Genomic DNA, 22324 nt, shown 5'->3' on the forward strand with positions numbered 1-22324 from the left:
ACATCAATGTACATGCATATGTGCATTATTAAAGAAGAAATCTTTGCTGCCCCTCAGACTTCCATTTGCATTTCAAAAATAATGCCTTTCATTTTCCTCATGAATCTTATTTTCTGAAGCTTTAATTATCTGTGCAGATTCCTTCTGAACAGGCATTTTATTTACCTGGACAAATCCTTAGTGGTCAGACCCGTGCTAAGAATAGTGAAGAGGCCTCAAGGTTCCTAGGTTTGGTACTTTTTGTTACGTATCTTTTCTGATATTGGTTTTGTATCTCACTTACATGCTGAGCTAGTCTATCACTGCAACCCTAAATTACTTTCTATCATATTTTTTCCATATCTACATTAAACTTTAGTGTTTTTAGTATTGTATTTTCTTGTTACCACTATGCTGCTTTTGCCCTCTGATTTTTGGGCTTCCATGGGGCTCTGTTAGTTTTAAGCATTCACGTCCACAAGTAAATCTATCTATTTAAAGTATGTTACTGATCATGCTAAAAATCCTCCAGGTGGATAGACTTTAGAGCAGTGTTTTCTAAGTATGCGTCACAGAAAAACTGGTATTTGTCCCTGGGCCAGAAAGAAATCTGACCAGCCCATTAATGAGGCTGCCTCCATAATCTTCCCTATATCAGTCTCTTGCAATGATTTGATCCAACAACTCATGCCTGAGGGCAAATGGGTGCTCTCTTGTCTACAAAACATAAAGGTTTTCATGCAGTTTTTTCTTTAAATTAGCTACAGGGGCACCTGGGTGGCTCAGTCGGTTAAGCATCTGCTTTCGGCTCAGGTCACGATCCCAGAGTCCTGGGATCGAGCCCCACATCGGGCTCCCTGCTCGGCAGGATGTTAGGGTTCAAAGCGGACAGCCAAGAAAGAATTCTTGAGATGTCTTTGGTACAAAAAGGTGATTTTATTATGTTAATCACCATACATTACATCATTAGTTTTTGATGTAGTGTTCCATGATTCATTGTTTGCATATAACACCCAGGGCTCCACGCAGTACATGCCCTCTTTAATACCCATCACCAGGCTAACCCATCCCCCCACCCCCTCCCCTCCAGAACCCTCAGTTTGTTTCTCAGAGTCCATAGTCTCTCATGGATCGTCTTCCCCTCCGATTTCCCCCCTTCATTTTTCCCTTTCTGCTATTTTCTTTTTTTTTTTTTAACATATAATGTATTATTTGTTTCAGAGGTACAGATCTGTAATTCAACAGTCTTGCACAATTCACAGCGTTCACCATAGCCCATATGCTCCCCAATGTCTATCACCCAGCCACCCCATCCCTCCCACCCCCCACCACTCCAGCAACCCTCAGTTTGTTTCCTGAGATTAAGAATTCCTCATATCAGTGAGATCATATGATACATGTCTTTCTCTGAATGACTTATTTCACTTAGCATAATACCTTCTAGTTCCATCCACGTCATTGCAAATGGCAAGATTTCAGGGTTTTTTGGTAATGTATGGTGATTAACATAATAAAATAAAATTAAAATAAAAAAAGAAGAAGCAGCAGCAGCCCAGGTTAGCCTACTGGAAAATGAGAGACCATGTGGACAAAAATGAGCCATCTCAGCTGAAAGGCTCTAGACTATCCAACCTTCCAGCTGACAGACACGCAAGTGAAATGATCCCAGACCATTCCGCTTCAGATGAGCTGCCCACTGCCTATACAGATGAACAAAGCTGGTTCAGAATTGAAGAGCCTCCCAACTGACCTGGAAAACTGTGAGCAAATAAAATGATTATTACTTTCAAAAAAAAAAAAAGGTGATTTTATTAAAGCCCGGGGACAGGACCCGTGGGCAGTAAGAGCTGCACCAGGGTCCGGAGGAGTGGCCCATTATGTACTTTCAAATTGGGAGAGGGTTAGGGATAGCATAAGCCTCCCAGGCATTTAGAAATAAGGTTTCCAGAATCCTATTATTAGAAAAAGGGAATTTAATACTGTTTAGTAAAAACTCAGTCATGAGACCCTTCAGATGTCTATCAGTGGGTCATATACCTGGAGGATGAATGCCAACACATATGGGGGGGGGGGTGTAGAGATGAAGTTTCCAAAGGAAAAAGTAGACTTACAGGATTTTCAGGCTTTGCCCCAGACCCACTGAAACTGGGGTAGAGTCCAGAAATTTAGGTTTTAATAAGACAGGGGTGATTCTGATGCACCCTAAAGTTTCAGTACATAACATCACTGGTCCCAATCTTACCTGACCACAAGAATCACCTAAGATCACTCATTAGAATAATATATTCCTAGGTCCTCCCCATCTGATTCAGTAGGACTGAGGTAGGTCCCAGGAATACATATTTTTAACAAATCATATCCCGCTGCCACCTTAAGTGATTCTTATGGTCAGGGAAATTTGAAAACACTGCACCAAATCAGGATATTGAACTATTGTACACTTATTTTTAAAAAGTTGATATTACATATAATTATGTGATAGTTCCATGTTAAGAATATCTGCATATTGAAACCATATTTTTTCAGCATTTTAAATTCTATTGTTAGTTCAGGAAGAAGAAGAAATTAAGAAAGGTAATAGGGAGTCACCATTTGAAAAATATTAGGAAATACTACTTTAGATAAGCAGTTCTAAAGAATTAATATAATTTCAGAGTTCCAGAGATAAATAGCTACATATAATTGCAGGCAACTTTGAGAAAAGCCCAATATCCATTCAAATGCAGAGAAGTTAATAAAGGGTTTTTATCTGTGTTATAAAGGATTTCTTGCTTTAAGAAAGAATTCATAGAAACAGTCTTATATAAATCTGGTGCTCTTCTAGGGTAGCTAACACTTGTTTGTTTTTTTTCTAATGCACACAATTTACCGGAAAATGAAACTTTGCCATTTCACACACACAAAAATATAGTTTTGTGTAAGTGAGGCAAACTTTATTATAAATAAACAATGTGAAGAGCTGTTTGGGGCCTACTTTAAATCTCCACTTTTATTTCCTGAGCAATAGGCTCCAGGGTCTCACCATGTTCTGGATAATTCAGATTTTTGGTTAATGGGTCATAGCTCTTAAATGTACTCAAATAAAGAAAAAGGGAGCTGTCATTTATTAAAGTCTAACCACTGCCATGCCAGACAGGGTAAAATACCTTCTCTCAGTTTCACGCAATATGTATGGGACTGCAAATTAAGAATCAACATATGTATTAACCTAATAATGCACTTGAAAGAAAGGAAAGATTTGATAGTTCCTAAACCAGTGTTTCCCTCTCCCTGAGGCCAGTGAAACCAGTTTCACCAATTTCCCTTAGTTCCCTTCACCCTTCTCCTCTCCAGTAGGACCTGCCCTCCTCTCAACCACCATCCTTCACTGTTGGGGGCCATTATAGAGAAAATGAATGAGTAACATCCCTTTAATATGTGTGGGTGGTACAAATTCTACTAGGAAACATTATTCACAGCCCAGCATTTTCCAGCATTCAAGGAATACTAGAAATTCCACCAGTAGGATATAAACACATTTAGAGTCACTAATTAACAAAGCGTGCCTCATAGGTTCCAGGTAAAATTTTCACATTCCTTATACCGTGCCCCCCCACACCCCCGCACCATTATCAGTGGATTTCAGCAGTCATTCCTTCCACACTTAATCCACTGGTACACACTGAATTCCTAATTATAATTACCCATTATCTTTTTTTCACAAGCAGACGGAACTAGAGCTCCACAATGGGACATTTCCAATGCTAATCATTACACTCACTGGGTCGAATTTGCAGTCTTTACTTCCAACTGGGACTTATTTAAAACCAAAGTAGATTACTAAGAAAGTTTAATGGAAAGTTCCAGATAGCTACTGATGTATTTTCAAAAGTGAGTCTATGTCTTCTATACCCAGTAGTGTTGATAAATGCTTTCTGCTAATAACCCCCATGTTTGATACATCAATATTGGTGCATTAATCCTGAAACAATCTTATTAACATTATGTTCATCTTAATGGTACTTTAAAGGAAGGTGACATGAGAAAGACTATTTTCAAGTCATTTCAGGAAATGAAACCAACCACTATCTTATAACAATAAATTCAACTTTAAAAAAAAATAGCAGTGCAAAGGTAGAAAGCTCTGATCAGGGGCACCTGGGTGGCTCAGTCGTTAGGCGTCTGCCTTCGGCTCAGGTCATGGTCCCAGGGTCCTGGGATCGAGCCCCACATCGGGCTCCCTGCTCCACAGGAAGCCTGCTTCTCCCTCTCCCACCCCCACCCTCCACTTGTGTTCCTGTTCTCTCTCTCTCTCTGTCAAATAAATAAATAAAATCTTAAAAAAAAAAGCTCTGATCAATTCAACCTAATTTATTTATTTTCAAAACATAATTTAAAATGAAATCAAAAAGTTCTCTAGGAAAGTTTGGGAGTGAGGCGGAAGAAAAGGATGGACTCCATCAAGATTTCAAAAGCATGTTCTAGAGGGGAGGGGGTGGGGGGATGCGTTAGCCTGGTGATGGGTATTAAAGAGGGCACATTCTGCGTGGAGCACTGGGTGTTATGCACAAACAATGAATCATGGAACACTACATCAAAAACTATTGATGTAATGTATGGTGATTAACAATAAAAAAATTTAAAAAAAGAAGATTTCAAAAGCATGTATATGTTTATGCATTCCCATAAGCCATCCCCCTGGACAAACTGACAGCATGAGAGTGAACTGTAGGAATGAGGTGTTCCGACTCACCCACAGCTGCTGTTGTAGCTCAGCAGGAAAATACATCTAAGACCAACTCAACAAGCAGCTCATTTGAGTGGGAGTGTTTAACATTACAATATTCTGCAGTCTCCAGACTCAGGAGTTTCTATGTCTATGCCGAATTTAACATCTGTAGTGATTTACACAGAAGCAACTTCAACTCACTAACCCATGCATCTTTATCAAAATTAGATAATGAATTTTCTGCTGAATATTGGACTTGAAACCATAACACTTAGCTAGTTGCTTAAAGTTAATACATTTTTCTGTTGTGAAGAGGGCAGGAAATGAACTGACAGACCGTGAAAGGCTTAACTTCTGTGCATTTTAAGTGGAACGGTAGTCTCCGATTTCTTCATTTTTTAAAAAGCTTTTATTTATTTTAGAGAGAGAGAAAGAGTGCACAAGAGATGGGGGGGCAGGAAGGGGGAGGCAGAGGGAGAGGCAGGAGCAGACTCTGAGCTGGGCGCCTGACATCAGGCGGGGTAGGGGGTGGACAGGTCCTGGAATCATGACCCAAGTCAAAGGCAGACGCTTAACTGCCTAACTAACTGAACCACCCAGGGGTCCCTGATTTCTTCATTTAATTTAATCCCATATTCAGGATTCTCTTATGCTAGTTTCTTGAAAATCTTTAACAAAAAGACAAAAAAGGAAGTTCTATCTTGCTCTATTATCTGTTTTTGCATGAATATGTAAACTTTATGATTTCAATTCTGTCTTTAGTTAGCCTCATTGAAGGAAGAAAATCACTAGAATGAAATAAAATGAAGTAAAACAAAATAAAGCAATCATATGTCTTGACCATGACACTAAAATCTAAAGAGAATGGAGAATTTTAGAAAAACTGAGCCATACAAGACAAAACAGAGGTGAGAAAAGCTGACTAGTGGTCTTGTTAAAATGACTCAAATCCAGTAGGATATCAGAGGCTTGTGAGCTGTCTGTGGCACGTCACTCCTACATGTGTACATTGGGAGGGTACATCCCCTTCGTGTAACATCACGAGCACATACCTTTGCCCAGCTTTGCAAAACTGACCCTCTCAGAAATGGGGTTGAGCATGGCCTGAATTCATTTCTACAGCCCATGACAGCCCAAACTTCTCCTGAGCACACGCATTTCTGGAGTTCCTACAACATGAATGCCCTAATGCTGCCTTCTGCCTGCTACCTCTGTTTGCCTGGGCTACCTCTATTCTAGAAAATCTCTGCATGCAAAACAGAGAATTCAGAACCTTTCCCAAATTCCTCCAAAATCCACACATAAATAAATTTCATGATTTGACTGAAGATTCTGAGCGTATGTGTCCTGGGCAGAGGTAGCAGAAGCATTAACTGACAGCAGTTTCATTGGCTCCAACCCCACCCTCCCTGGCCTCTCTCAAATTTCTCCTCCCTCAAAGTTAAAGCTACTTTTTTCCAACTACATACATAAACTGCTCAGGGTTTCTTCTTTCTCTGGGAAGCAAAATACTCACTTCTCTCCAAACAAAATGCCTTGTTTAGGCAAAAGAGATGTATACAATTATATCTAAGGACATTTTCCCACCTCATGATATGTAAAAGATACAATATAAAAATCAATTTTACTGGTACCACACAGAAACCAAACAACTAGATTTTCAAAAAGAATAAAAAGACAAGAAATTACAAGTGTTGGCAAGGATGTGGAGTAAAAGGAACCCTTGTGTGCTGTTGGTGGGAATGTAAATTGGTGCAGCCACTTTGGAAAACTGTATTGAGATTCCTCAAAGAATTAAAAGCAGAATTACCATATGATCCAGTAATTCCACTACTGGGTATTTATTCAAAGGAAAACACTAATTCAAAAAGATGTATGCACCCCTATGTTTACTGCAACATTTTACAATAGCCAAGATACAGAAGTAACCCAAGTGTCCATAGATAAATGAATGGATAAAGAAGATGTGGGGTGTGTGTGGGTGTGTGTGGGTGTGTGTGTGTGTGTGTGTGTGTGTGTATAAGGAAAATTTACATATACATATAATTATAATATATATAATATATAATAATGGAATACATTATAATGGAATATTACTCAGCCATAAAAAAGAATGAAATCTTGCCATTTGTGACAACATGGATGGACCTAGAGGGTATTTTGCTACGTGAAATAAGTCAGGCAGAGAAAGACAAATATCAAATGATTTCACTTGTATGCAGAATATAAAAAACAAAACAAATAAACAAACAAGAAACTAAACAGCCTCTCAAATACAGAAGACAAACTGGTGATTGCCAGAAAGGAGATGGGGGGGGGAGATGAGTGAAATAGGTGAAGGGGATTAAGAAGCACAAACCTCCAGTTTAAAACAAATAAATCACGGAGATGAAAAGTACAGCATAGGGAATATAATCAATAATGTCTAATGACTCTACTTATTGTAGTAAGCACCAAGTATGCATAGAATTATCAAATCACTATGTTGTACACCTGAAGCTAATATAAAATTATATGCCAACTATACTTCAATAATAATTTTTTTAAGAATGCCAAAAAAAAAAGAAGTCAATTTTACTGGCACTATGCAGAAACCAAACTGCTAGATTTTCTAGGAAAAAAAAAATCTTAATTCTTCATACATTCTTTTTAGTAAGTGAGATTTGTTAAATACAAAACTTTGTTTTCTTTTTACACATTCTAAGTCTTTTCACACATATCAATTCACAAACAGAATTTTGTTAGATCATGTTATCCATGTTCATAGTTATATGTGTTCAAAAGAGAGAGCTTGCTGTGGCCCAAAAGGCTTGAGCTGGTATCTGATCAATAAGTTCAGGTAAGTGTGAGGGAGAGTATTCCAGTTTGGGGGCCCTACTTATCCAAAAGTAGAGAATGTTGTCAAGACTGCTAATTGTTCAGATGGTAGTAATTATCTGAATTTAGCCGGATCTCACAATTTGTGTTGGTGCTTATAGGTAATGAACTTCCATATATTAATGACACTCACATGGAGATTTATTCAGGATTCTCTTAGCTAGTTTCTTGAAAATCTTTAACAAAAAGACAAAAAAGGAAGTCCTATCTTGCTCTATTATCTGTTTTTGCATGAATATGTAAACTTTATGATTTCGATTGTCTTTAGTTAGCCTCATTGAAGGAAGAAAATCACTAGAATGAAATAAAATGAAATAAAACAAAATAAAGCAATCATATGTCTTGACCATGACACTAAAATCTAAAGAGAATGAAGAATTTTAAAAACTGAGCCATACAAGACATATATTTGGGTAGGTAAAACAACTATTTTTCAAGATTGTTATAATATCTGGTAGAAGAAGGTAGAACATCCTGCTTACATAGAATATAATTAAAATATTTTATTATTTTTAATATTTTTAAAAGCTTAAACAAGCCAAGCAGTCTGGTAATTACATGTATTTGATCTTACAAAATGGCTCTTTTTACTCCTGGAAATGCTCTTCTTTGGTTTGACTATAAGGTAACATAATATTGCTTTAATGTATCAGAACTCATACAGTAAACTGAGTGTTTCCTCCTTCACCATCGACAACTTGAGAAGGGATATACTTAATTCAGGATGCAGCCTTTGCTTAAAGTATTATTTTATTAAAAATTAAAACAAAATTTCTGTTTATAGAATTGTAGGAAAACAATATAGAAAAACATAAAAAAGAAAGCAAAATTCAACCAATATTATAAAATGCAGAGATACCACTATTGGTATTTTAGCAAACAATTTTCCAGACACTTATTTATGCAAACATATATATATATATATATATATATAAACAAAAAGTTTACAAAAAGGCCATCCTAATATATGCAGTCCCATGACCCTTTTTAACTCCACCACACACCACAAGCGTCATTCAAAATAAGTAGTTTCTAAAAGCACATAGTATTTATTTATTTAATTCCTGTTTGATGGATATTTCAGGGATTTTCCCCTGATTTTTCACTATTATGAACGACTCTGCAACAAGCTCAGTGCATTTTCAGAACATCATTCGAAATTCTCTTCTAACACATACACATCCTCAATTTAGGAAACTGCACTCCTCTGAGTGTATCTTTCCTTGGAAATATCCAAGCCTTTCAAAGCCAGTTCTAGTTAATAAGGGCAGCACTATTTCTGGCCACAACCAGCTATAACTGATGGAGGAAATTCCTTGGGGTTCCATCCATCATATGCTTCTTTGGAAACAGCACAATAAAGAGAAAGGGGCATAGACTTTGCACCAGGCAGAACCTATTTGTTTTGATCAGTAACTTTTTATTGAAACATATGTGACATATGCACAAAAAAGTACACAAATTACAAATACACATCTTCATAGGTTTTCACAGAATACACTGTGCAACTAGAACTGGTATTTTCTTCTTTTAATACTGCTTTTCTATTCATTATGTAATCTTGGACAAATAATTTTTCTGAGCCTATGAAATGGACAGAATACATGCCCTAAAGAGCACTGGGAAGACTAAAAGAAACAATGTAGGCAAAGCTTCTAATACACAGTATAAATGACAGTTTCCTCCCTACCTGGACCCACACTAGGGAGCACATCCTGGCCATATCCCAACCAGCTCATCCCCTCCTTCAACTCAATGCCACCAAAAGCCTGGAATGCCTTGTTCCCCTGGCTGCTTGAATTACAAGCCTTTCCATTGTAAATGATTTCTTAATAATGTTTGAGAGGAATACAATCACATCAAGGACCCTAATTTAGAACCACAAAGTATTAACTACTAAGAGATAAAGAGGGTCATCTCCGTTAAGAAAAGTAGTTGTTAAAATGATTCACAAGTTTAATTCTGCTACTTGCTAAGTTTTATTAAAAACATAATGAAAGGCAAAGGCCCCCTGGATTTTCACCACAGCACCCACACAAGCCAGGTGCAGTCTTACTCAGCAGCTCAAAGGGTGTTATATCCTTGAGCATAAAATCCTATTTTTATTCAAAAAGCCCAAATCAAGGATTGTGAGTAGCACTGATTGAAATGGAATTTACTTTTTTGCCATTGCTGCCAAAGCTACTGAGGTGCCCAATGTGATATCCAAGGGTCCAAATGAAAGTCAGCAACTCCCAACACTTGCACAATTCTATCTAATCTGTCAGATATCAACCATCACTTAGGGACGGCTCTACAAAGACAAAATTTAGTGACACATTAAGCAGACTGTCAAATGCTAATAGTTACAAAAGCAAATAGCATAATTTTTAAAAACAAACAAACAAAAAAACAGCTACTATGATTTGAATCTTACTATGTGCCAGGCTCTTTACATGCATTTCCTTATTTTTCCTTCATGACAGCTCTTCATGGTAGCTTCATTATCCCTATTTTGCAGATGGAGAAAGTGAAGTTTAGTGAGATGATTTAACCTGCCCAAGATCACACAGCAAAGATGACTTGAGATTCAAGTGTAGATCAAAGAAGAGACCATTGAACAGTTCAGCCTGAGTCTGTTGGACTGCAGAGTGTTTGTTTCTAAAGACCAGATGGCCAGAAAAGTTGCCTTTGTCCATACCAGTGCTTCAAACAAAGCATTATGCTTTTCCCCTGATGTCTACAGCAATTTAAAAAACTAATCAATCCCTTTTGGGTGGGAGAACCACTTGATATTATAAGGATAGGAAAAAATTATTTAGTCAAAAATCTTCCCTGAGGAAAAATTGTTACTAGAATTTTTCTATTTTGTTTTTAATTAGCAGGTCATTAATAATGGGGCAAATGACATGAAGACAAGGAAATGTTACTGAAGTGGTTGTTGTTGTCTGTAATTTTCTCCATTCCTTTGAATGCTTTTAATTTCAAAATTGAAACAGAGGCATCTTAGTGTAACTCCTATTCCATCAGAAGCCAAGAGGTGGTAGAAATTTCATATGGAAATTTGAATAATCCCTTTATCTCCAAAGCCAGTTATTTTCCTTTCTTACTTGGAACCCGCCCACCCCATTTGACTTCCAGCCACGAGCTTGGAGGTTGGTTGGAAAGCTGTTAATGAGCAGAGGGCTGCCAGCATGTCAGGTTCCATTGTGTTTGTGTGACTGCTGATCAGAGTGATGAAACAGGGATTAGCTTCGTCCTTATCACTATAAATAAATGTGATTTTATGACAACACTGGAGCTTTCATCATTTATTAAAAAGGACAGGAAGAAATGTAAAAGTGGCTATACAATCCTTATTGAAAAAATAAGCTTGCTCCCTGAGATCAGCAGTTGGTTTTAATTTTATATTATTTAAGTTGTTGTGAATAAAAGGCTTTATTAATGTGCACATCAATCCGAGGAGAGCCATGCTTCACCTCATCATATTTTAAAGGATGTAACATAAATGGTTTTCTTCAGCCAAACCAAATTCACTCAGAAATGAAGAGAGACCATAGAAAATAAAAGGTTTGGGAAACTATAAAATACTGATGCATTTAATATTTAATTAAATCAATTATTCAATTAATTGGAGATTATCTGGAATTTAGATATAATGTGATACTCCAAGGACATCTGGAATCCCTTCCCTCCTCTCTCTGTCTCTCTGTCCCTCTGTCTCTCTCTCTCTCTCTCTCTCTCTCTCTCTCTCTCTCTCACACACACACACACACACACACACACACACACACACACACACATTTCAACCAGTAGTCCTTGAGGTTTGTGCATATTATGAGTTTAAGAGTTTAAATCAATTGGTTTGTGCATTTTTCAGCCCCAAGTTCCTACAAAACAGGAAACATTATATTTGCAGTAGGCAGGTCAGAGTACTAGCTGTTTCTTCCCAGAACCTTCGACCTGCGCAACGTGACTGAAAAGTATCTGGGAAGAGAGTTTAGGAAAGGCTTCCTGTTTGTCTTCATTTATTAGACTCTTCTCTTTCCCAATGCACATATAAAACACATCATGAATGCTACATAATGTGCTCTTTCTGATTTGCTGGAATGATTTTCTGTTTGTTTTTTTATCTGAGGTCATTTCTTAATATATCTAGACATTGTTCCTGAAGATGCGAACTCAATTCTCTCCCTCAGAGATCATTTTCCATAATGCCCTAGCACACTGAGGAAGTGGATTCCAGCCTGCTGCAGCAATGTTGACTGTCCCCACTATGAACTATCTTAACCCATGGGGAAATCACAACTCAAAGTATCTGCTGTTTAGATTATCAAGTTTGGACCTAAAAGCTGGTCCCAAAAACATCTCCTGATTTCTGCAGGCCATTTGGAAGTCAATTTTTATCTCCTCCCACGGCACTCCTCTTGCAAATGCTGCACTGGCAAGAGGAACAGCCTGCTCATCTCAGGTCCCTTTAGGGAAGAGCTGCTGCCCTACTAGCAAAGGATGGGTTCTGAACAGCCAACCTCCTGTTCTACTCCCTGAAAAGGTTACGGTGGTAGGGCTGGAGTCATGATGTTGCAGAGATATAATCCAGGCTCAGCAAGGCGCCCAGGGCATTCCCTTCTGGGCCACACACTACTCTCTTCTCCTCCCTCTGAACTTCTCACCCTTTCCCAAGAGAGAAAGACAAGTTCATGAATCCTCCTGCAGCTGCAGCACACTTAAGTATGAAAGGCAGAGTGCAGAGACAGTGACATCATGAAGTTTCTTCTCTGACGTGCTCTACACCAAACCCACAGCTTCTACCCACAAGGAGCTCCCTCTCCAATGGCCTATCTCCATCAGTGGCAGTCACCATTACCTGAACTGCCTAATTTCTCCTGATCCTCTTTTACCCAATCGGTCACTGCTTTGTCCTTCCTCCTTTGGCACACCTCCCCTTCTCTTCTATTCCTATCACAACCAGCCGAAGCTCCCCTAAGTTCACAGATTACTGCAATTGGCTATATCAATAAGGGTCCAACTATGAAGAAAACAGAAACCATTCCAAGTGTTAAAAAAGAGGGAATTAGGGGCATCTGGGTGGCTCAGTTGGTTAAGCGTCTGCCTTCGGCTCAGGTCATGATCTCAGTGTCCTGGGATCGAGCCTGGATTTGGATTTGGGCTCCCTGCTCAGTGGGGAGCCTGCTTGTTCCTCTCCCTCTGCCTGCCACTCCTCCTGCTCATGTGCATGTCCACGCACTCACATTCTCTCTCTCAAATAAATAATCTTCAAAAAAAAAGAGAGAGAGAGAGAGAGAATTAAATACAGAGAATTGGACACACAAGTGCTGGAAGAGCTGAGAAGTCGAGAGTGAACGATGAGGCGACCCAGAGAGAGATCCGCAACACTCCTGGCTGGAGGGACAAAAGCAGTAAGTGGTGTTCCTAGTACCAAGGGCCTAAGTCATAGAAGAAGCTGGAAACACAGTGGGCCTGTCTTGTAGAAGCTGAGGCCATGAAGCAAACACAACTGCAGCACTCTGATCTCCCACCAGTGCCTCCCCCGACTGGAATCAGAGTTGGGAAGTCAGCCTGCTGGGATTGAACCCTCTGCCACGGTGGGAGACAAGGAATAACTCTGATAGCAAAAAGGCCAAGACCAGCTCATGAGCTAAATACACTCTGTTTAGTTCTCACAATGGATAACATACTCTTCATTTTCCATACTAGGAAATTGTCTCATGAGGATAAGTATCACACCAAGGGTAAAATGGTGCAGCCAAGTTCTGAGCCTTGATCTCTCCAACTCGAAACTCCTTCTTCTTCCCCACCCTTTGCTGCCTTCTCTTGCTGGCTGTTCTTCCACTATCACATTTATATCATAATGGAATATAGTATTTAATTATTTCTAAATAATAAATAGACACTACAACTGTAATCTCTAGGTACCCATCTTCCCCCAAGCTAGGAATGAAGAGTGAGGTACCACATCTTACTGAGAGGCCCCCAACACCTTAGGTCATTTGTGCACTTGTCAGTCCCTTGTCCCCTGCCAGGCCAAGGCCCAGAATGTGAGGGATTGATTAGCAGTGCCTGGCTTTCCTGGAATAAGTGAACGCTTCCAGGGTGGGATTTCAGGAGACACAAGAAAGGCCCCATATTGCAAAATAATACTCCAACTTTTCATTCATTTGTTTATTTAAAAATGTTTATCAAATGCAGAAATATACACATTCAATGATATCCAATAAGAGAGGGTTAATCAGAATCTGGGTGTATATACATCTTTTTTAAATGTTCATCGAAAGGAAAGATAACTTATAAGAGCCTGGGGAACCTATACTGGTTGGTGCTAAAATTTCACTTCCAAAGTTTAGATCAGTTAGTGTAAAGCAGTAGCTTTTCAATTTTTCTTTTCAACCTAATAGACATAATTCAAGGCAGAGTGAATTACCTCTGGGTTTTGCACACTCTCAGAAACCACCAAAGTCCCACTTTAAGACAAATTTTACTTTAAAAACTGCATGAATGTTATATTCTATTATACTCTACCATAATTTCATGTGCATTTTAATATAGAAATGAGATTTTCCCCCAAAAAAGTTCTAGTAGAAGCAACTTCCCAGGACACTATGTCATGGTAACATACTAAAATTTGGGAAGCTTGGGCATAAAATTTTGCATCCCTGCTAAAATGTAAATAACCCTGAAGGACTGTCTTTTTTAGCTATTACCACATTTTATTGTTGTTGTTTGTTTGTTTGTTTTTAATTTGTCTTGATATGAATGCAGTTGGGAGTCTTGCTTAAGGACAGGTTTTGACAGTGAAGAAAGAAGAGATGTTGAGACCCTTAGTTTAACTATGGAACTGAGGAGAAGCTATCATTAACAAATGGAAAAGGTACAAAAAAAGAGGGATGAGGACCCCAAAACAAACCTTACCACTTCACTCTTGTGGAAAGTCTGGAGCAGAATTGTCATGGAGTGAAAAAGACAATTCTCCCTCTCCAAAACTCACAGATCACACCCATGAACACTAGGAGACTCCGAAGCTCAGTCTTAAAACATAAACAAGAATATGAAGTTTTGAGTAGAAAATTCAGTATTTCTATTTTTTTCTAATAATATAAGAAAATAGTGACATCCATAAAGCATAGATTCATGTTTTCATAACCATTAAAAATACAGAACTATAAGATGTTAACATCAGGGAAGGCTGGGTAAAGGGTATACAGCAACTATCTATACTATCTTTGCAACTTTTCTATTAATCTAAAATTGCAAAAAAACTGGGCGCCTGGGTGGCTCAGTCAGTTAAGCATCCGCCTTCAGCCCAAGTCATGATTCCCGGGTCCTGGGATCATTTCCTGCTCAGGGCTCCCTGCTCAGTGGGGGGTCTCTTCTCCCTCTCCCTCTGCCACTCCCCTCTGCTCCTGCTCTCTCTCTCATGCTCTCGCTCTCTCTCTCAAACAATTAAATTAAATTAAATTAATAATAGAAAACAATAAAATAAAATGTGAAAAACACAAAAAAATTTAAAAATTGTTGCAAAATAAAATTTTTTATTTTAAAAAATCGGCTGTATGTTTAAGGTCTCCATATTATATATGGAATGTTTTTCCATCGATGTGAAGATCCCTCTGTTTTTTCGTCTTGTTACCCGTTTCTCAGTGCCTTTCCCAATCACTTTGTTCTCCTCACAGCTTTCTTATCATCCCTGATCCTTCAATTTGATTTCATTTTGTGTTCAAGCCAGAAAAATCTAGCAATTTGAACTTGAAAGAGATAGAACTCATTCCGCTTAATCTCTACTCTCTACATTGTGGTTGTATCATGTTAAAACTTTCCCTTCAACTAATTATATTGCATAGAACTTTCAAATAAAACTATTTGAAGAAAGCCAATTTCAGAAAATCAAAAATAGCTCACAAAGGTGTTGACTGGGTAACAAATTGCATAATCTAGAATCATAGAAGCCTCTAAAGAGAGAGTTTCCAGATGTTGTTAGCATATGAAAGAAAATAAAGGAAGAATTAGGGAAGAAGAGGCAAATGAGAGCAAAATGGTATAAGACAGACTCTCTAGGGGAAAAGCTAGAGAGAGGAATTTTTAGTTCCAGATCATTTTGTAGCAAACTGGGCAAGTGAATAATACTTGGTATATGGTAGTCTTAAATACCACCACTGAAGTCGAAGGAATACTATGAGACTTATATTTCTCCTCATGGCACACATCAGACAAAACAATCTTTTAAAATCCAGCTTTAAACTGAAAGAGTTCTATTAGGTGTTTTCTTCTCTTCTTTTTATCACTCTTAAGGTTCCCAAAATGATACCTTCACTAGATCTTAATTTTATACATTCAAATAGAGAACTCCTTTCCTTTCCTTTCCTTTCCTTTCCTTTCCTTTCCTTTCCTTTCCTTTCCTTTCCTTTCCTTTCCTTTCCTTTCCTTTCCTTTCCTTTCCTTTCCTTTCCTTTCCTTTCCTTTCCTTTCCTTTCCTTTCCTTTCCTTTCCTTTCCTTTCCTTTCCTTTCCTTTCCTTTCCTTTCCTTTCCTTTCCTTTCCTTTCCTTTCCTTTCCTTTCCTTTCCTTTCCTTTCCTTTCCTTTCCTTTCCTTTTTTTCTTTCCCCCTTGGCTCCCCACAACCCACCACCAGGGATGCAGGAGGGATAAAAGGTCTTTAATATTAGTCATGTTATTGGAACTGAAAAGAGTTACTTTTTCTTTTTTTGGTAAAGTCTATTTCCCTAAGTCTCAGATCTCATCTACCATTGTGTACATACAATAACAACTATGAAGAAAAAAGAAGGAAAACAAAGAGGCATTGGCAGACAGAGGCCCCGAATATTAAGCGGAAGTAATTCCCATGGCTCAAGCAGGCCAGTGTGAGCCAGAACCTTTTCCACATCAGACTGAACACGACAGGAGGCCAACTTGCGAGTCACAAACCTCAGTCCTCACCCTCCCTAACCAGCCCAGCCAGCAAAGCCCAGGCTCATCCAGGCTTCCATACAAGCTCTTCCAGGATACAGTGACACGTGGGTGACAGATGTGCCCATCAACTCTTCCTGCTTAATGGTCTTTAGTTACAAAAAGACAGCTTCCTTGGCATCCTCCTACTCTCCTCTCTGTAGAATCTTTCAGGCTCCCAATCCCTCATTACTGACACAGGCATGCCCAGTTTCATTGTTCAGGGGAAGGCGCCATCTATTAATATTTTTGCAGTCAGGGACGGTGTGACCACCACATAGTAGTAAACTGGAGGTGCCAAGTTTCACTCAAAAGGCGTGAAAGATGCTGTGATTTACAGCGGTCCTAATGAGCGGGGCATTTCAGGACCTGTAAGCACCTGCTGCTTCTGTAGCCTTAGCCAACTCCACCGCCATGCCCTCGGGTATTGGATAGCACCCCTCCCTGTTAGGAGAATTTATGGTTAAACTACACTGAAGAGCTTGCTCTGCCATCTACCTTCATTTAAAAAGGCGCCTGGGTGGCTCAGTTGGTTGAGCTATTGCCTTCGGCTCAGGTCATGATCCTGGAGTCCCGGGATCAGGTCCTGCATCGGGCTCCCTGCTCGGCAGGGAGTCTGCTTCTCCCTCTTCCCTCTCGTGCTCTCTATCTCTCATTCTTTCTCTCTCAAATAAATAAATAAAATCTTTTTTAAAAACAAGGCAATACTCATCAGGGAAGTCCATCTGAGAAAATGAGAGAAAGGGTCCCATCTTTGCTTTGTTTTCTTTGTCCCTGTGACTTCTCTCAAAAGGAGAGAGATTCCCAACTAGGTGTACAGTGAAATAAAATCAGGAAGTAATTTTATGTATTTACTATTTATACCCTATATTCTTCCATAAAAGGTTTAGAGCAGAGGACCAGGAGCTACAGGTGCTGCCTGTTAAGAATGAGGATTTATGCTGTTGTATTTTAGTCTATTGGATGTTCCTCATCTCTAGGAATGTGATTTGCCATCAATCACAGACAAAACAATGCCAGTGATTCCCAAACCAGGTAGACCTGCTCGCACCACCTGACCTCTCTTGCTCTACTTGTTCTACTCTCTTGCTGCTTCTGAGCATTAAACACTCACCCCATATTGCAGTGGAATCACAGAAACCAGGCTGAGCAAAATGGCACCTTAGCTCCTGATGATCTGCCACACACCTACCCCCACATTTTCCCACCCTTCTTGCTAATCAACTAATCTACTAACTCTAGGCATAAACCATTCACTCCATCTAAGCTCTTCTTCCACACAAACCATGCTCATTCAAATCCCAGAGTTACCACCCTGTTTCTCTGTCAAACCAAATTCATACTTCTCTCCAAAACTGATATCAATTCCAATATTTTCCACCACATTTTTCCTAGCTTGTCAGTCTATCACCTTGATCTCTTCTTTCCTTTGATTTCTATGGCATTTTATAGATGGTACAGTGTGACAAAATGGTTCTACTATAAAAGGTTCTCAACCTGCCAACATTCACATGGAAGAGTTATGCAATGTGAGTGGGTATCTTACTCTCCGATTTTAACCTCTATAACAGCCATTTCAATATAGAACACAAACACTTCACTGTTTAAAGCTGGGTCCTGCTTTGTTATGATGCAAGAGAGTCAAGGTACAAAACTAAAAGTAAATGAAACAAATTAGAAATATATCATCTTGTGTTGCTCATGCATGCATGTAAGTTCACACCAATTATAATTGTTTCTGGTGCCCCAATTTATGTTTATTTATGGGCCGGGTTATTTCTCTCAGCTCCATTTATTCCTTGAAGATACAAATCTGCTATGTTTTGATCCCTAGATCCTTACTAAAACTATATTCTGCCCCTTGTGAGGGCATCCCTAAACACTGATCATAGAACTATTCTGAAGTAACTACCTCTTTCCTAGTCCATATTGAAGAAAGCCTAGTACATCATCCTTCCAGACCCTGCAATTTCTAGAAAAGCCACAGACTCCTTTAGAAATCTGACTAAACTACATTCAACCATATAACTGTGTGGCAAAGTTAGTGCTCCCATTTCTAAGCCATAAAGTCAAAAAATACTCTGATATATTATCATGCTCACATTGTAATTTTGAGAACTCTGGCTCTGACCAGATTGAAATGACTTTAATTCACATATATTTAGGATATAGAATGGAGGAAGGGTTTTTCTGCTACTATCACATGATTTAGTCCTTGATTATAAAGTGTCATGTTTTTCTCTGGTTATTTCTTACGTGTCTTGTCTGAAAAGTTCTCCAAGGCAGAGAATAGGGTTTTTTACTTCTTTTCTAATTTCCCTTAGCATCTTGGTAATCTGGTCCATGTCGACATGTAAACAAGAGTACGCTATCAGGTATGAAGAATACTGGAAGGGAAAAGTTGGACTTAAACTAGGAGTTGACAAACTTTTTCAGTAAAAAACTAGAAAGTCAATATTTTAAGCTTTGTGGTCCATATAGCTTCTGTTGAAACTACTTAACTCTGCCATTGCAGTGTAAATAATACATAAACAAATGGATGTGGCTGTGTTCCAATAAAACTTTATTTACAAAAACAGGTGGCAGGCTGGAGTAGGCCTGCAGGCCATAGTTTGCTGACCTCAAACCTAAACTATGACAACATCAAAAGAAACAAATGGTATACTAACACTCCATCAGTCACCACTGTAATTCAAATTCAACACAAGAAGTTTTTGACTGATCACTAAATTGAAATTAAAAATGGTAAGACATATACACCTCAGTGAAGATCTCTGGGAAATTAAGTGGTACATTTGTGCCCTGGTAGGGCTCACTTCCAAGATTTTTGTGCCCCCTTGTATCCCACCTCATTCCTGAGTATTTTATTAACAGAGATAATAACAGCTAAACTCAAATAGGTGATTATGTACTATTATTAACATCTTTCAATTGTTTTTATGTTTCATCTGATTCCAAGGAAATAGATTCCTATGTAAATGTCTATTTATTAAAGAGCAACATTTGAGTCTTTCGTTGACCAAAGATGTCTGGTAATTAAAATTCATTACTCCAAAATGCATACCCATATCCCTTCTCCCCTACTTTTGGTTACTTCTCAAGTGCTTATATTAAATATAAATTCATGCAAAATAATTATTCCTTTTAATTGTCCATTTCAAAATGAAAATTCTATAAAGCAAGATGAACTGACAACCAAATATTTCCACAGTTAAAGTAACAGTAAAAATATCCTATGTAGTAAAAATTAAGATAGTATATCCAAATTATAAACAGTTTAACTTCGTGTCTAAAAGAAGGTGGTGTAGTATGTTTCATATTATCTACATTCCTATGATTTATAATCCTCATAAAACTATAATATTAAATAAAACTGAATACCCACTGGAAGATTAAGGCAAATCTGACTTGAATAAGTCAGTTAATTCACTCAAATGAACATTTGATTTCCACTGGAAAACATAATACAAAAACTACATAATGTTAAAAGGAAAATAACCTGACAACATAAAAAGACTTATCACCCAAAATTAATTCACCTATTTTGAGCTGTAAGTAAATTGTTATAATCAAGGTATAAAACTAAGATTTTTTGATACTTAGTGTTAATCCTGAAAAGGATATAGTATAAAACATAATAGGGTTAAATCATTATCTTCTAAAGATTAGGGGCAATGAAGACTTTACTCACTGCAACCACATTTTTCTGAGTAGAAAATTAGTGGAGGTCACAAATTAGTCAGCTTCTCTATCTCCCCCAGAAATTATGCCTTCTGCTAACTCTTCTCTTGCATGCTACTTCCTTCTAACACCTTTTCTTGCTGACCTGACTTTTCAGAAAATGAAACTAAAATTAGAAGTTAATTGGCCTACTGGAGTAGGAAACAGAAGTATGTTTCATACAATCCCACTTTCAGGGGTGGGGGAAAAAAAGTGTGCCTCCCACTACCGAAAAATAAGCTAATAGTGGTTGCCTCCAGGAAGTTGGAACAATTTTTACTTCCTTTTGCCTTCTCTCTATTTTTAAAATTTTCTACCATGATAATGCCCCACTTTTAAAAATGAGAAGAAAATAAGCATGTAAAGACCTACTATAGTCCTCACAATTTGTATCTATCACTTTGATCCCTTATGATTTATGTGCAGTTTCTATATAATAAAACTAATGCTAGAACACACATATATGAAAATCAATCCCAACATACAGAAGTGATCTGTTTATAAGTTAACAAAGCTCAAGTTTCACAGAATTCCTCCTGAGTTGAGAGCAAAGTTCTTTATATAGTTCCATTACAGTGTGGAAGTAACACCAGTTGGGAAATCATGCAACAAGCCATCTGCCATTTCATTAAAGCAGTATGCTTTTTTTAAGGACACTTAAAAATTGTGCTTCACAGAGATTACTAGGAGAAGCTGCTGTGAATGGATGGCAGGTTTCAACAAACACTGTTGGAAATCCAGTGCTGAGCCCAGCAAGAATACAGTTGAATATGTGGATGGGTAAAATATTGCCAGAATTAGACCACAGATAGCTTTTTATTTCATATTTAGGAAGTCTCACTAAAGTGAGATAAAGCTCATAAGATTTGTGCCTACCCTATACTCAGCATAAATTGTATTTTTAAGTAAATATTACATGAGCATATTTTTTAACAAATGCCATACAATTTTGCTTAAGTCTTTTCTCAAAAAAAAAAAAAAAATAGAACAAGAATTAAATCTCTACTTGCAACAAGTCACAGGTGTTACAGGTGTTAACACATGTCCGAGTACGAACAGGCAATGCCTGGGCCGCACCATCTCAAGATCCTGCTCTAAGCCTTAGCTCTGCATTTACTCTTCTCAGGCTACCACCCCTCACTCTGCCCCTTTCCCCCAGATCTGCTCTCTGTCCTCTGGAGATCCTCTTCCTGTCACACTAGACTCCTCCCCCTCCTCCCTTCCCAGGAACACTGTTCTAGATTCCCTTGCCTTTACTACTCCCTCCACCTGATGCTGGGCCTCCTCCTGGGCTCCTGGTTCTCTGCTATGACCCTGCCTGAGGCAGACACAGACCCAAAATGATACAGCCTTGCCCCTGCCAGACTGTTGCCATCTCACTTAGGCTAGGCCTGTTGATCTTTGCGTAGATGCCTCTTTAACACACATCCTCATAATAGGTACTACAGAGTTAGCCCCTCCCAGGACCCCCCTCCACTTCTTCCCTCTACCAGCCCAGCTCCTAACACCTGACTTAACCTACCCTGTGGAGACAGACACACCCAAGTGTAATTGTTTGCACTTACTAGTTTCCACAGCTCCTTTGTTGTTCTTGCCTCCAACTCCAGAGGAGTGTGTGAATCTCCCTAAAATTAAAGTCTCTCTCTAGTATCAACTATGGCCTTTACCTTTACTGTGTGTTTGGATCTTCCCACTAACTTCTTCCCTCTTGGTTTTCAATCCCTTTAAAACCATCTTCTGCTAAGTCTACTACCCCTACAAGAATCAGCCCTTCTTCTCAATTCCCAAATCCTTCATGAATGATCTTTCTCTATCACCTTCAGCTTCTACTCCCTTCCCTCCACTTACTGCCTCATCCCCTTTACAGAACTGGGCAGCTGATACATGGCTCTCAAGTCTGTAGAAACCCCTCTCTTGGAAATCACTGGTGTCCTACTTTAACTAGATTCACCTCTCTCCTCAGACTTCATCTTCCTTGATATCCCTAGGGCACTGGATACTGATGACAACTTCATTCATCCCTGCACTATGCATTTACTGGTGTCCACTATGTACCCTCTGGTATGATGACACTGCACCCTGCTCAGTCTTCTAACCCTGT

General features: G+C 38.7%; 1 protein-coding gene across 5 annotated transcripts in view; it reads right to left on the reverse strand.

The window, feature by feature from the left end:
• Positions 1 to 22324, reverse strand: part of PLCL1 (phospholipase C like 1 (inactive)) — a 335868-nt gene that overhangs the window by 108072 nt on the left and 205472 nt on the right. Inside the window, exon 1 of one of the 5 annotated variants that reach the window (XM_028125292.2) lies at positions 20195 to 20266. The exons of the other annotated variants lie outside the window; for them this stretch is intronic. The gene's annotated coding sequence lies outside the window, so the exon portion shown is untranslated. Of the gene's footprint in view, positions 1 to 20194; positions 20267 to 22324 lie in introns of those variants that run through there. 5 annotated transcript variants of the gene reach the window in all.

Source organism: Eumetopias jubatus, unplaced genomic scaffold (genome assembly GCF_037043125.1).
Source record: "Eumetopias jubatus isolate StellerSeaLion01/CBP00866 unplaced genomic scaffold, mEumJub1_p1.0 scaffold_3, whole genome shotgun sequence".
NCBI classification, from domain to species: Eukaryota; Metazoa; Chordata; class Mammalia; order Carnivora; family Otariidae; genus Eumetopias; species Eumetopias jubatus.